At 38.6% G+C, this 17,217-nt stretch overlaps 1 long non-coding RNA gene across 1 annotated transcript; it reads left to right on the forward strand.

Annotated features, from left to right (window-relative positions):
• The first annotated feature begins 3,312 nt into the window (after positions 1-3,312).
• On the forward strand, positions 3,313-10,979 carry LOC147872433 (uncharacterized). Its single transcript, XR_015537434.1, has 5 exons — positions 3,313-3,481; positions 3,936-4,096; positions 4,325-4,463; positions 4,911-5,086; positions 9,903-10,979. It is a non-coding gene; the product is annotated as an uncharacterized LOC147872433 (long non-coding RNA).
• Positions 10,980-17,217: the final 6,238 nt, after the last annotated feature.

The following is a 17,217-nucleotide window of genomic DNA, read 5'->3' on the forward strand; positions in this document are numbered from 1 at the left end:
CATTGACGTGACTATGACATGAAGTTGACATATACGTTCCCTTAAAGTGACATAAGTTTTGTCTCTCAGATTAATACAGATCGGGAGATATTTGCCTTTTCAAAAATTGACTATCGTATAATCTCGAAAAATTCAAATGTCTCTATCCTCCAAACCCTTGGACATACATTGACGAGACTCTGACATGAAGTTGACATATGCGTTCCCTCAAAGTGACATAAGGTTTGTCTCTCAGATGCCTACAGATCGGGAGATATTTGCCTATTAAAAATTGACTTTCGAATAATCTCGAATAATTAAAATGTCTCTATTGTCCAAACCCTTAGACATACATTGACAAGATTCTGACATGAAGTTGACATATACGTTCCCTCAAAGTGACATAAGTTTTGTCTCTCAGATTCCTACAGATCGGGAGATATTTGCCTTTTAATAATTGACTTTCCAATAATCTCGAAAAATTAAAATGTCTCTATCCTCCAAACCCTTGGACATACATTGGCGTGACTCTGACAGGAAGTTTACATATAAGTTCCCTCAAAGTGACATAAGTTTTGTCTCTCAGATTCCTACAGATCGGGAGATATTTGCCTTTTCAAAAATTGACTTTCGAATAATCTCTAAAAATTTAAATGTCTCTATCCTCCAAACCCTTGGACATACATTGACGTGACTCTGACAAGAAGTTCACATATACGTTCCCTCAAAGTGACATAAGTTTTGTCTCTCAGATTTCTACAGATCGGGAGATATTTGCCTTTTCAAAAATTGACTTTCGAATAATCTCTAAAAATTTATATGTCTCTATCCTCCAAACCCTTGGACATACATTGACGTGACTCTGACAGGAAGTTGACATATACGTTCCCTCAAAGTGACATAAGTTTTGTCTCTCAGATTCCTACAGATCGGGAGATATTTGCCTTTTAATAATTGGCTTTCGAATAATCTCGAATAATTCAAATACCTCTATTCTTCAAACCCTTTTTCGTACATTGTCGTGACTCTTACATGAAGTTGATATGTAAATGTCCTCATAGTGACATGAGTTGTGTCTCTCAGATTCCTACATATCGAGAGATATATGCCTTTGAATAATTGACTTTCGAATAACCCTGAAAAATTAAAATGTCTCTATCCTGCAAACCCTTGTACATACATTGACGTGACTCTGACATGACGATGACATATGCGTTCCCTTAAAGTGACATAAGTTTTGTCTCTCAGATTCCTACAGATCGGAGGATATTTGACTTTTCAAAACTTGACTTTCGAATAATTTCGAAAAATTTAAATGTCTCTATCCTCCAAACCCTTGCACATACATTGACGTGACTCTGACATGAAGTTGACATATACGTTCCCTCAAAGTGACATAAGTTTTGTCTCTCAGATTCCTACAGATCGGGAGATAATTGCCTTTTAAAAATTGATTTTCGAATAATCTCGAAAAATTAAAATGTATCTATCGTCCAAACCCTTGGACATACATTGACGAGATTCTGACATGAAGTTGACATATACGTTCCCTCAAAGTGATATAAGTTTTGTCTCTCAGATTCCTACAGATCGTTAGATATTTGCCTTTTAAAAATTGACTTTCCAATAATTTCGAAAAATTAAAATGTCTCTATCCTCCAAACCCTTGGACATACATTGACGTGACTCTGACAGGAAGTTGACATATACGTTCCCTCAAAGTGACATAAGTTTTGTCTCTCAGGTTCCTACAGATCGGGAGATATTTGCCTTTAAAAATTGACTTTCGAATAATCTCTAAAAATGTAAATGTCTCTATCCTCCAAACCCTTGGACATACATTGACGTGACTCTGACAGGAAGTTGACACATATGTTCCCTCAAAGTGACATACGTTTTGTCTCTCAGATTCCTACTGATCGGGAGATATTTGCGTTTTAAAAATTGACTTTCGAATAATCTCGAAAAATTCAAATGTCTCTATCGTCCAAACCCTTGGACATACATTGACGAGATTCTGACATGAAGTTGACATATACGTTCCCTCAAAGTGACATACGTTTTGTCTCTCAGATGCCTACAGATCGGGAGATATTTGCCTTTAAACAATTGACTTTCGAATAATCTCGAAAAATTAAAATGTCTGTATCGTCCAAACACTTGGACATACATTGACGAGATTCTGACATGTAGTTGACATATATGTTCCCTCAAAGTGACATAAGTTTTGTCTCTCAGATTTCTACAGATCGGGAGATATTTGCCTTTTCAAAAATTGACTTTCGAATAATATCTAAAAATTTAAATGTCTCTATCCTCCAAACCCTTAGACATACATTGACGTGACTATGACATGAAGTTGACATATACGTTCCCTCAAAGAGACATAAGCTTTGTCTCTCAGATTAATACAGATCGGGAGATATTTGCCTTTTCAAAAATTGACTTTCGAATAATCTCGAAAAATTCAAAAGTCTCTATCCTCCAAACCCTTGGACATACATTGACGAGACTATGACATGAACTTGACATATACGTTCCCTCAAAGTGACATAAGTTTTGTCTCTCAGATTCATACAGATCGGGAGATATTTGCCTTTAAATATTGACTTTCGAATAATCTCGAAAAATTAAAATGTCTCTATCGTCCAAACCCTAGGACATACATTAACGAAATTCTGACATGAAGTTGACATATACGTTCCCTCAAAGTGACATAAGTTTTGTCTCTCACATTCGTACAGATCGGGAGATATTTGCCTTTGAATAATTGACTTTCGAATAACCCTGAAAAATTAAAATGTCTCTATCCTGCAAACCCTTGGACATACATTGACGTGACTCTGACATGACGATGACATATGCGTTCCCTCAAAGTGATATAAGTTTTGTCTCTCAGATTCCTACAGATCAGGAGATATTTGCTTTTCAAAAATTGACTTTCGAATAATCTCGAAAAATTTAAATGTCTCTATCCTCCAAACCCTTCGACATACATTGACGTGACTCTGACATGAAGTTGACATATACGTTCCCTCAATGTGACATAAGTTTTGTCTCTCAGATTCCTACAGATCGGTAGATATTTGCTTTTTAAAAATTGACTTTCGAATAACTTCCGCCCTCTGTGCGGGTTGGCGCTTGTGGTGGGTCTCCATGTTTCCGCACAGAGGACGCTACCGTTTATTTTTCGTCTTTCGAGCTTCGTTTTATTCTCTACGACCATTTACGGTCTGAGGCTGACACTCCGTCCCGCGATTTGTTTTCATTCGATTGAATCATTGATTTTTCGCTGCTCGTAGTATTTTTGCTTCCAGTGTTTTATTACTGGACGTATAATTTTATCTGCCCCTTAGTCATCTCTGCCGACACGCGTTGGATGAGTTTATCATCTTTGCCTTTCCCAGCATGCTCCGCGAAACTTGTTTCCAACGAACAAGTTGTGTTTTTTCCGTTAGTCTGTCTCCTGCTCCGGTACAGCGCGTATGTACGCTGTCTTTACGTAAGTTGGGGCTTTAGTCGGCCATTTTGATATTACGTCTCAGCTTGTGTTTGCTTTATTTCTCGATTTATTCGACAGCCAAAAAGTCGTTGAAGCTTTCGTGGTGGTAGTACGAGTCTTTAAATAATGCAGGCGATTTCGTGATAGTGAAAATACTAACCGATTTTCTCTAGAATTTGCAAACGTCTTTGAGTTAGATTTTATTAACCCTTGCACCATTGAAAATGTAATCCTGGAATCTGAAGCGAAAATAATAATAATAAATTCTTATTGTGTGGATTTCCACCTCTTTTGTCATTCACTGTACGTGTAATGTAAGCACAAATCGATGAAAATTGTAATATTGATTATAATTGACTCCTGGATTTGACCTTATCATAATGAATACAGATTTAACCTGGTCGGATAGATAACGACCCTGACTTATCGGCATTTCTTTCTGGCGGCTTTACAGGTGAATTACGTCGCTTTTCCATGGAGAAAGTGGAGTGATATAAGATCGTCTATATATTTTTCTCTAGGACTGTGACACGCTCATGCGAGAGTACATGTGTCCTGTTGTGTGTCCTCGGGTGCTTCGTCCTGTACAACGCGAACCCGCTTAAGTCATTCAAGGTGAGTTGCATGAAATATTCCAGCCTCTGAAATAGAGAGTTCTGAAAGTACGTTGAGAGAAAAACTTATATTGCGTGCTGTTCCCGATAAAACGTGACTTGGCCTACGTCACACAAGACAAGATGGCTGAAATGACGTTGCAACACTGAACTAGGTATTCTGAGATATTATTCTATTTTACGTTTTGATTGTTCTGTGATTCTGCCCATGCATTCCGTCTCCTTCTAGGTCAGTGTTAACAACCACGTGACACTCGTTCAAGACTTGAGGTTTACGGAGCGGTGAGGATGACGGCCGCTTGCATCGTGAGGTCGCTAACACGTCAACCCGAAAATTATATTACAGCAGCAGCGAACTAAGGACTCCGGTGAGATATTGTCAGATAATGCCCACTGATCAAGTTTCAGAGCGTACGTACTGAGCCATGCCTCATGGCTCGAAGTGGCTTATCTCCCCTCTCTAAGTTCTTTGGAGTCGGCGGGTTCGAGACCCTGATCAGACAGCAGGGCAGTTAGGACAGTCTGTGTGTGTCCGCCGGAGAGATAACGACTCGAGGAGAAAGTCGGAAGGCAAGTCAGGGTTTGTGGGGGTTGAGTTGGGCGTCTGGAGTTGGATACCAAGCCGGAGTTATTCGAAGTAGTTTCATTTGGTTTTCTTTTGACTTTTCACCGCTTTACCTCCACCCCCCAAGCCGTACCACCTCCCGGCCTGGGACGATCGTGGCCTCAGTAACGTAATCTGGCAATTTCCTCCTCGGGGGGTTCAGTACAGAAGCGACGTAATTATAAATTCTTGTCATTATGTCTGCTTTGAGGTGATTGGCGGAGCCCCCTTCACATTCACGGTGATTATGATATCATCATTCTTCATCGCCGTCGTGAACCTCTGAACCTGAAGATTTTTCCACGTCTCGCTCCTGGACGCTGCTCTGTGACGTCGTCTGGCTCGATACGTCTCAAACGATGAGGCACCAGTGAGCGATGGACTCGGGTGAGTACGGTGATGTATTATTTCAAGGTCGATTCAAAATTATAATGACTTTCGTAGATAGTGTTCTGTGGGAAATTAGAAATTATTATGTCTCGACGGTAATGTAGTGTCTGAGTAAAGCCTGGTCTGCGTGGATGGGATTTCGCGAAGGTACCGATATCGCCAAAATCAAAGAATGTTTGAAACCCCCCTACGTACGGTAAGGAATCGAGTTCTTTTATGAGTTGGAAACAGAAAGGAAAAGTTACAGATCATTTGAGAATTGGAAAAGGAGAAAATGCAGACAATCGCAGAGACGTGATAGACACGCACACTTGCGGTATGAGACCAGTTTCTTGCGTCTCTCTTGATGTAAACATGTACGGCAGTCATCCTGTAGCTGAAAGTCGTTTAACTGGTCAAAGCCTTTCTCTTCGTGTATAGACACAGAAATTTTAAAAAACTGACTGGTCGTCCTTACGTCATTTCTGTTGGATAAATTTCGTAAGGAAATGCTGTTGGTGTTAGGTGGACCGAGTATTGCGTACGGAGTCTGTATTGATTTGGATTAGCCGTCTACCAGGGACGCGACTGAGTAGGCGTCCTTTACGCGGTAATGGAATTAGACAGAGCTGTTAGAATGTAGCGCTGTATAGAGCAGAGTTTCCCAAAATATGGAGAAACATTTTCAACATCCTTTGCTTGATTGAGGTAGTCATCAGAACGAAGTATCGTTCTGCGTTGTATCCCGAAGGATGGTGATGGAATACAGGAGCGTAGACCAAGAGGAAGTGCGTTGATATTCAAGTCCACTTGTAGCAACACAGTAGAGATATATATTGAATTAAAGCTACACCAGTTTACAGTATCTCGAGTCAGAAAACTATGAAGGCGTAATTTATAACAGTTATAATTACTCTTCGCTAATAAAAATTGCAGTTTTGTCGACTTTCAGTTTATTCTGTGTATAGTAATATAAAATATCGTCAAATTGAGTACCTAATCTATTTTCCTAATCAATGAAATTCCTCTGTTATGGAAACTGAAGGGTTACAACTGCAAGGAAACCGAAATTTGAGTCTATCGTGAGTCACTGCAGTCTGATTCACATCTCTAGATACTCTTTATACAAAAACACAGTTAATATTAAGTCTCACCGCTACTAAATCTTCTGAAATAATTCATTCCCTTCTTAAGAGGTTTCATAACTTAACTTTTTGTGTGCTCTTTGAAATGTAAAAAATAAGCATCATTAACCCCATGAAGCCGTAGGTCGTCTGAATAATATTTAAGAATTCAGTCTACCGCGAAGAAAACACAACTCTTCACCATTACGAAGATCAACTGGTTAACGCTGTTTAAGGAAATGATCGCTGTTTATTCCGAGAATCATACAAAAGCCATAAATATTAAAGGCATCATAATTAAAACACTTGGTACATACGTTGAAGTAAACTTTCAGAATTGAACTACTTGGTATTTAGCATTCTCTGTTGAAGGCTTAATGTACCGTTTACAAACTTTTTTCTTTATCAGTATTACTTCGCCCCACTCGCTTGTAAATAATCTTCTTGAATCTCTTTCCCTAAGTGTTTACAAGTTCGGATTGTCTTACAGAGTGAGAAACGAAGTATTACGCCTGTCTAAATGATCAAGAAATATTATAGGACTGTTAACTTAGTTGGAACATCTCTCTCTCTGTCTGTCTGTGTTTTTAATAAGTTCCGAAGATTAGGATGGGTTGACACTCAGGTTACAATAAATTGGTTCATCTATTCTCGACAGATTCTGACGATTTTAGGACCGCGTTCAGGTGTGTGTTGCTCTAAAATCCAGTCGTTCCTCAGCTCGAATATTTGTTGCGCCATTGAATACTGTCTCGAGAATAATAACAAAACTTGAAGAAGTCGCTGTTTCCAGCACTTCGTGTCCCATTTGATAAGTTGAACACGTGTACGTGTTCAGTACGAGAAAGAAATTGCTGCCGTGTTTGAAAACATGTTTTAAGCTGGAAGAAAACAGCAGATAGTCTCAATAAATGCACTGCGTGAATGGAATTCTTAGGAATATTACACATTCTCCAACTTTGTCGCATTGCTCATATCACGTGTAACCATGGATTAAATTCCTTGTAGAATCGAATTCAGACAAATAATTATCTTTTTCTGTTATTTCGTGCAATGAACTGTTGACCTTCGTTGAAAGAGTGCGTCTTAATGCACTTCCATAAAATTCTCCGCTGTTCATGGAGACGCCGTCAAAAAATTATGCAGTACTTGAAAGAATTGGCACAATGGCGGCGTGACCTGTTTATTTGACCCTAGGGATCCGTGTAATGTTTGCCCAAGTGCATGGTAACAAATTAAACATGTCTGTGCGCACGGGCGTAATATCGAAAGTCAATTTTGGAGCTACCTGCCTTGTCCAATGCCTAATCCATTCAGAATTTGTTGTCCTAGATGCATGCAAGTTTAAATTTATGAATATTCTTAATCGTGGCTTTGTACTTTTAATACATAAATTAATAACGAGGGTCATGGCTGATAGTACCAATGGAAGGTAACAGATAGTGACATACAGTTAATATCGAATTTGACGAAAATCGGTCTGTGTAATGTTAGTAGTACGTGTTAGAAACGAAGAGTATTGACTACGAATGGTTGTTTGGAAATGGGGGGCACGTTTTGACCTTAAGGTCGTATCGCAAGGCCGGTATCCATCCGATATTCCAGCAAGCTTCTGGTAGCGTCGGACATCATCGTACATATACGTGCGTTCGACTGTGAGTTATACAGTAGCTGTGCATGGTCCCAGATCAAAATAACTCTTTAAAGCAAATATTATTGTTATTATTATTATTATTATTATTATTATTATATGTCCAAATTTCTGTAATAATCAGTGAGACTTTAATTTCTATTTTTATCGTATGCGTGTATATCATTATTAATTATTTTAGAAAGAATTTATTTTATTGAAATGACACCAGATGCCATACAACTTTTTTTTTTAAATTTTACATGCTTTGCCATCGATATGACCATCAAAGGTAGTCTTGCGAATTTCTGAGGTGGGAGTTAGAAGCTGACAATAGGCTCAGCCAGTCAAATTATCCGCCTTGAATGGAAAGTTCAGCGTAGTGTTCACAAAATCCCGTCACTGGTGTCTTTCCTGAGCTATATTAATCCATTTCGCAAACTTGAAAAGTATTTCCGTAAGAACAATTTTAATATTATCCTCCCAGTTACACCTAATGTTGTAGAATGGAACATTAATGCTCACCAATCTTTAGCCCTGAGGATGGAAGAAATATGTTCCTCGGAAATATTTGTTACTCCACATGATACTTGAACGAATAATATCTGATTTCTTTAAATCCGGGTCGTATGAGGCCGCCTAATGGCACAGTCGCATGAGTCATTACATCCAGACTCTATATCCTCTGCAATATGTCAATTTTAAAAGAGATTATTCTTGTTTAATGTTTCACGGACTAATCACATTTCTGTTCCTTGTTTGAGTCTCTCATATCTTTGTAAACTTTTCCGCATAAAATGATTATTATCCAATTTATTTTAAATCGAATATTGAAAAATTACACCCGTATCTGTTTTGCCAGAGCATGGGATTATGAACGTGTGGACGTCATTCTCTGTTCCGTAATACGTCGTTACTGGTCAGATGTTTACCGCAGGTCGCAGTAACCCCGTACCCGTTTAACCGTTGAGCACACTGGCTAGAACCTGGTGCTGTTGGAATGTCTTGGTGTAGATAGAAATCACTGTCTTCCTTTGATGTATGGTCCCTCATCGCGCACGTAGTCTGTTTAATGATCGGTCAGGGTTAGTTACACAGATCAGGAGAGTTGGGTAAGTAAACATACAAGAAATAAATATTGAGTTGTCCTACTCGATAGGTTTCGGGTTCGAATCTCTCCCCGTCGACAGACAATCGTTAGAGATCTTTCTCGTGCTTTTTAATATTCTGAAGCATATTTTAAGACACATTAAATGTAGACAACTATCGCTTTATTCAATGTAATTTCAAGTTCATCTTTTAGAAGAATCCTGCCATCTTATGGTGTATAACGGGCAAAATTTTGAGACTAATAAATTGCCCGCTAAGAATGACGGCAAAAATGTAAAGTAGTAAACAATAATAATCATAATAATTATCCGATTAGACCCAACATCTCTTAGCAGCGTTACCATGGCAACGGTTATTTATAAATGTTATCCCGTAAGGTCCAAAATCACTTGGGAGCAAATAATCATAACCGAAGAATGTTTTATGAATGTCTTTTGTGATGTTGCGTCATCACAAGGGCCCACCATCATCGCTGTTATGATGGAGGTAGCAATATCACTTCCTAAACGTCGGTAAACTTAATCATCACAATCACCACAGTGAGAAAAGGAGATAACAATTTACACGCAGATTGAAGATGTAAGGCACAAATTTCTATCTTGCGAGGCCGAGGCGTAGTGTCGGGACAGATAATACCCGCATCCCCCCGCCCCCCCCCCCAAGCTGCTTTTAATAAGTGCTTTTTCTATAATTAGTCTAGCATTTCAGAAAAGAGTGTGTTGTGTTTAGGAGATAACTTTCAACCAAGCTGTTTGTATGTTCTAATCAAAATAACGTTGATCATGAATTTAGAATCTTTTGTCTTCTAGTCTGATAAATAAAAGTTGTAAATATTAATGAACAACACACTGTTATGTTTAAATTTGGTTTGCTATCATCGTAATTAATGTTAATAAACTGTTAAATAATATGGAGCTTCAGACCCTACATATAAATTCTTGTCATTATATGGGTCATTGTCTGGTTTCAGGAGAAAGGCGAGTGAATTTTCGTGGTTCCGAAACTCAGAGGAGGATCTTCATGGCATTTTCACCCGTGCGGTTGCGTCTACACGCTCCGGGGAACCCGGAGTTCCTCAGCCGCTTCCACCCGGACGCTGCACTCTTGTCGTGTTTCCAGTGTCGGCGGTCATCTCTCCGGCATATTTCGTTTCTACCATCTTTGCTGGCGAGTAAAACGAATTACTTTAATTTTAAATTAACACACGACTAACGCCTGGGGTGCAGGGGTTAAACTCCTTCCAATGTTCCTTAATTTTGAGTCTCCAATTAATGTTTTGCTTGTTTCCATCCCTTGAGCAAAATGAATTCAGATTCTTTCTATTAACTCTCCTTCTTCTTTCTTTTCTTCTCTTTCGCCTTCTTCCTACCCTCAGAGGATAGACGGGTTAGTGTAGAGTTGTAGCTGCATGCATTCTTAACCACTAACAACATCATCGACCCTGCAGTCCAGCCGCTGCGCTGCAACGGAGTATCAGCGGAATCCAGCAAAGACGCAGTTAGTTTGCCCACAATATTAGAAATGTTGAGGGTGTGAGGTCACAGACCATGCGTTAAGTTGCAGTGGTAGGCTTCGGTAAAGCATATATAGAAGATTTCCAGATTTTAAAAAGTGGGGATTTTCTGTTTTGATGATCTGAGTAACGGCTAGCTTTTCAAGTTAAGTAATTTTGAGGTGACTTAAGCGTCTGCTAACACAAACTATAAAGCGGGGAAGATTTTCAATTTGGAAAATTTCATGGGGCTGAAAACTACATTATCGTTGTTTATTTACATAGCTTTGCCCTTAGATTACAATCATATTGCAGGACAGACGTACAGTCCAAATTCGACCACCTCTAACGTAGACAAAGTTCATTCAGTGAAAGTAATTGAGAAATGATTGAAATTTTATAATATCGTAGGCATCGGTACTAGGACACTAAAGTGTGGATTGATGGGAGATTGACACTGAAATTAGGGACGAGACGTAGTGGACAACGAAATCACATGCAAATTAAGTGTGAATAAAATAATACAGGCTTTTTGAAGCCGAAATAATTGAAACGCCGCCACTGAGATTTTAAATGAAGTTTTCAGATTGTTATAATTGTTATTTAATAAATAAATAAATAAATAACTTGTACTTTTATTTTTTCCGATTGTAGAAACATCGAAAACTGTAACACTTGCTTGTATACCTCTTGTTTCCATCTCTCTTTATAACAGGTAGAAGAACGACATATGTCACTATTTCGTCTTTAAATTTTCGCATTTGAGTTGACTTTCAATGAGATCAGATTTTAACAGCAGCTAAAATTTCCAAGACTTGTTACATTATAATTATTAATTATAGAGTAGCGTACTAGCAAATTAAAGTGTGCATTGATGACAAACCAAAAGTTCTCAATTGGATTTAAATCTAGCGAGTTTGGTGGCAAAAATACAACTTTGCATCCGACACTTTCTATTAATTCCCTTGTTCTTTCAGAGTTATGAAAGCTCGCATTGTCAAGTCATTTGCAAAGAACGTCGCTCATATTATATATAAATCAAATAATACAGAAGTCATAGAGAGCCTCCCCCCCCCCCAAAAAAAAGAAGTCAACTAAAATTGCTCATTGCTTTGTGAATGGAGGTAGCGCGTAGCTCTGAAACGTGAGTGAACTTGTAGCAGACGACACGAGAAACAACGGACGATTGCCATGTCCAGCGACGACGTCATCTGAGAAACCTCCAGTTCATCGCTGGTGGGTGAAATTTATATCTTCAATGTTGCAGTAGTCGTAGTAGTTTGTAGCTTAGTTTTTGCAAGTATCCCGTAGTTGAGAGATTTTATCTAATGAAGTCCTTATTTCGATCCTTGAAGGAAAACGAATTGCAAATCTTCATCTTCTCGTTCTTTATCTTTATCTTCTTTTTTCTCATCTTATAACTTACACGTGATAGACTAATTTCTTTTTAAAGATAAGTTGCGTCCGTGTTTAATTACGCACTACGGCATGAAGGCGTATGGGTTATTGAAGGTTTAGGTACGTGCATCTTTAACAGCTAGCTAGATGGAGATACATGGACAGCATCACGTTCCAGCCGGTTTTACCCGAAGGAAAAATTCACGGTATCTTCTGTGTATATTATTGAATTGGACCGAACTTGATTGTGTCGCTGTCGGTAGTTGAACCGCGGACTTGCAGGGGTCCAGAAATAAAGTATTAATCGTGGTAAAAATCGGGGATGACTTAGAAATTACAAGTGAATACGGATTTTGGGTCTGAAAAAAAACCCCGAAGGGAAGACATAAAATTTGATGTGAACACGGGAATGAACATCGGTAGACATAATTTGTAGACTAGGTGCCTGAGTAGCTTCTTTGATTCAATGCGGTATAAGATTGATATCATAATTTAGTTAAAAATTACTGCAGAAATAAATGTGTACTTAATATAGTTTAATTTTAAATTTTTGACATGTATGAAGTGAAGGAGGACAATTACAGGGTATACAAGAAAGAATGGTGCGGTTTCAAAAGTTAATAACAAAATTATTTCTAACCTTACACGGGCACAACATACACACCGTCAGCGGCGGCAACTGTCCAAGCTTCTCATGCTTACTGCGTGGCCGCGGGGCCAGTTTCAAAGATGGCGTTGCAGCAGGAGAAGGCTTTCTGTGTGCTCCGTTTTGAGGTGTCCAGAGCGTGAGTTTCGTGCACGGTTTCAAAAAGACGCACCACACAAGAATAACATAAGCAGTTTGTAGAAACTGGATGCTGTAAAGGCAAGAGTCCTGGTCGACCTCGTATGACTGATGACAACATTGAAAGAGTTCGTGAGGCGTTTCAGCGAAGTCCCCGCAAGTCAGTGGCCAGAGGAAGCAGGGAATTGGACATGCCAAACCGTACAAGATTGCGATTGGTGCAGGCCCTTAAACCATCAGACAAAGTGAAAAGGCGACGCTTTTGCGAGGAGATGCGGTTCAAAATGGAGGAAGATGGGTTCGTCGAAAGACTGATCTTCTCCGATGAAGCCACATTCCACATCAGTGGCAAGGTGAACATACACGATGTCCGTATCTGGGGAACCGAGCACCAGCGTGACTCTCCAAAAGTCAACGTTTTCTGTGCGGTGTCCAGCAAAAAAGTGCACGGCCCATCTTTCTTCGCTGAAGCAACTTAGACAGCGACTCATTTCTGGACATGTTGGAAAGCTGGTTGTTACTCCAACTGAATACCAATTATGACGATTACATTCTACAACTGGACATTTTCACAGGAATGTACGAGTGCTTCTCAACCGTGTCTTTCCACAGCGCTGGTCTGGGATGAGTTTGATTACCGTGTGGATGTGTGTCGTGTGATCCAGGATGCACACAATGAAGGATTGTAATGAACGCATGAGAAACTTTGAGAGTTGCCGCCGCTGACAGTGTATGTTGTGCACATGTAAGTTGGTAAATAAATTTTTTATTAACGTTTGAAACCGCACCATTCTTTTGTGTAAACTGTGTACTGCCTCTCCAGCCAAGCGACCCACATGGCGTGTATTAGGACTGCGTTACTTTTTTCATATGACATAATAGATTTTTGGCTACATGAGTGGATACACTTGAGTATGTGTGGAATACATTCTTGGATTAAATATTTTAGTTTCGTTAGTTAGAGAAAGAAGCCAATTATATTATTAATATGTTATGAATACAAATACTCATTAGAGATGGGGTTTAGGTATTTTCAGAATTAACTTCGAGGATGTAGTGAAAAGCGATCCTTACTCATATAACATTTGATGACAGACGGTTGTTCACTCAGGCCACAGAATAGTACGAGTATAAAAGATTATCAGGCCGGCTTTAGATATCTCGGTTTCTCTACCTATATAATCTATCTATTCTATCTATCTGAATATCTCTATCTCTCTCTCTCTGTGTATCTGTTTCTCTCTCTCTCTATCTATCTGTCTGCCTACCTAACTATATATCTATCCATCCGTTCATGTATTTAAAATCTATGTACACATACGAAGATTAACCCAAACACGCACCCACCCATATCATGCATGTTTTGTAGCTCGTATTTTGTTTGTTAAGACAAAAATTAGTCACATAACACAGACATTTTATAATATTTCAAATGGCAATTTATTGTGTCATACGCTACTGTATGAAGATGTATTGTGTTCCTTGAGCTGGTGTGCTGTATGCAAGTGCGTTGTTTTGTGATATTTATACTTTATTCCGATGAATTCCATAAGACACGACAAGAGTACATTTACCTATGACGTACGAGTTTGAGACAAGACAGTACCACCGTGAAGACAAGGCAGAGGTACATTTAGCAATGACATGCGTGTTTCAGATACGTTACCAACAGTTTGAAGACACGGCAGGAGATTTGTCTCTCAGTTTCCTACAGATCGGAAGATATATGCCTTTGAAAAATTGACTTTCGAATACCCGCGAAAAAGTAAAAGTTCTCTATCCTGCAAACCCTTGGACGTACATTGTCGTGACTCTGACATGAAGTTGACATGTACGTGACCCCATAGTCACATGAGTTCTTTCTCTCAGATTCCTACACATCGCGAGATAAATGCCTTTGAAAAATTGACTTTCGAATAACCGTGAAAAATTAAAATGTCTCTATCCTGCAAACCCTTGGACATACATTGACGTGACTCTGACATGAAGTTGGCATATAAGTGTCCTCACACTGATATGAGGTTTGTCTCTCAGATTCCTACACATCGCGAGATATATGCCTTTGAAAAAGTGACTTTCGAATAACCTCGAAAAATTAAAATATCTCTATCCTCCAAACAATTGGAATTACATTGTCGCGACTCTGACATGTCTATGACATATACCTTCCCTCAAAGTGACATAAGTGTTGTCTCTCAGATTCCTACAGATCGCGAGATATTTGCCTTTTCAAAAATTGACTTTCGAATAATCTCGAAAAATTCAAATGTCCCAATATTCCAAAATCTTGGACGTACATTGTCGTGACTCTGACACGAAGTTGACATATACGTGACCTCATAGTGACATGAGTTGTTTCTCTCAGATTCCTACACATCGCGAGATATATGCCTTTGAAAAATTGACTTTCGAATAACTGTGAAAAATTAAAATGTCTCTACCCTTCAAACCCTTGGTCGTACATTGTCTTGACTCTGACATGAAGTTGATATGTAAGTGTCCTCATAGTGATATGCGTTTTGTCTCTCAGATTCCTACACATCGCGAGATATATGCCTTTAAAAAATTGACATTCGAATAACCCTGAAAAATTTTAATGTCTCTATCCTGCAAACCCAAGGACATACATTGACAAGACTCTGACATGAAGTTGACATATACGTTCCCTCAAAGTGACATAAGTTTTGTCTCTCAAGATTCCTACATTTCGGGAGATATTTGCCTTTTCAAAAATTGACTTTCGAATAATCTCGAAAAATTAAAATGTCTCTATCCTCCAAACCCTTGGACATACATTGACGTGACTCTGACGTGAAGTTGACATATACGTTCCCTCAAAGTGACATAAGTTTTTTCTCTCAGATTCCTACACATCGGGACTTATTTGCCTTTTCAAAAATTGACTTTCAAATAATCTCGAAAAATTAAAATGTCTCTATCCTCCAAACTCTTGGACATACATTGACGTGACTCTGACATGAAGTTGACATATACGTTCCCTCAAAGTGACATAAGGTTTGACTCTCAGATTCCTACAGATCGGGAGATATTTCCCTTTTCAAAAATTGAAATTTCGAATAATCTCGAAAAATTTAATTGTCTCTATCCTCCAACCCCTTGGACATACATTGACGTGACTCTGACATGAAGTTGACATATACGTTCCCTCAAAGTGACATAAGTTTTGTCTCTCAGATTCCTACAGATAGGGAGATATTTGCCCTTTAAAAATTGACTTTCGAATAATCTCTAAACATTTAAATGTCTCTATCCTACAAACCCTTGGACATACATTGACGAGACTCTGACAGGAAGTTGAGACATACGTTCCCTCAAAGTGACATAAGTTTTGTCTCTCAGATTCCTACAGATCGGGAGATATTTGCCTTTTAAAAATTGACTATCTATTAATCTCTAAAAATTTAAATGTCTCTATCCTCGAAACCCCTCGACATACATTGACGTGACTATGACATGAAGTTGACATATACATTCCCTCAAAGTGACTTAAGTTTTGTCTCTCAGATTCATACAGATCGGGAGATATTTGCCTTTCACAAATTGACTTTCGAATAATCTCGAAAAATTAAAATGTCTCTATCCTCCAAACCCTTGGACATACATTGACGTGACTCTGACATGAAGTTGACATATGCGTTCCCTCAAAGTGACATAAGTTTTGTCTCTCAGATTCCTACAGATCGGGAGATATTTGCCTTTCACAAATTGACTTTCGAATAATCTCGAAAAATTAAAATGTCTCTATCCTCCAAACCCTTGGATATACATCGACGAGACTCTGACATGAAGTTGACATATCCGTTCCCTCAAAGTGACATAAGGTTTGTCTCTCAGATGCCTACAGATCGGGAGATATTTGCCTTTTAAAAATTGACTTTCGAATAATCTCGAAAAATTAAAATGTCTCTATCGTAAAAACCCTTGGACATACATTGACGAGATTCTGACATGGAGTTCACATATACGTTCCCTAAAAGTGACATAAGTTTTGTCTCTCAGATTCCTACAGATCAGGAGATATTTGCATTTTAAAAATTGACTTTCGATTAATCTCTAAAAATTTAAATGTCTCTATCCTCCAAACCCTTCGACATACATTGACATGACTATGACATGAAGTTGACATATACGTTCCCTCAAAGTGACATAAGTTTTGTCTCTCAGATTCCTACAGATCGGGAGATATTTGCCTTTTAAAAATTGCCTTTCGAATAATCTCTAAAAATTTAAATGTCTCTATAATCCAAACCCTTGGGCATACATTGACGTGACTCTGACAGGAAGTTTACATATACGTTCCCTCAAAGTGACAAAAGTGTTGTATCTCAGATTCCTACAGATCGGGAGATATTTGCCTTTTAAAAATTGACTTTCGAATAATCTCGAAAAATTATGATGTCTCTATCCTCCAAACCCATGGACATACATTGACGTGACTCTGACAGGAAGTTTACATATACGTTCCCTCAAAGTGACATAAGGCTTGACTTTCAGATTCCTACAGATCGGGAGATATTTGCCTTTTAATCATTGACTTTCGAATAATCTCGAAAAATTCAAATGTCTCTATCCTTCAAACCCTTTTTCGTA

The sequence above is a fragment of the Zootermopsis nevadensis genome, unplaced genomic scaffold (genome assembly GCF_977971745.1).
Source record: "Zootermopsis nevadensis isolate Lab colony 2312 unplaced genomic scaffold, Znev_1.0 Znev_ptg000028l, whole genome shotgun sequence".
NCBI classification, from domain to species: domain Eukaryota; kingdom Metazoa; phylum Arthropoda; class Insecta; order Blattodea; family Termopsidae; genus Zootermopsis; species Zootermopsis nevadensis.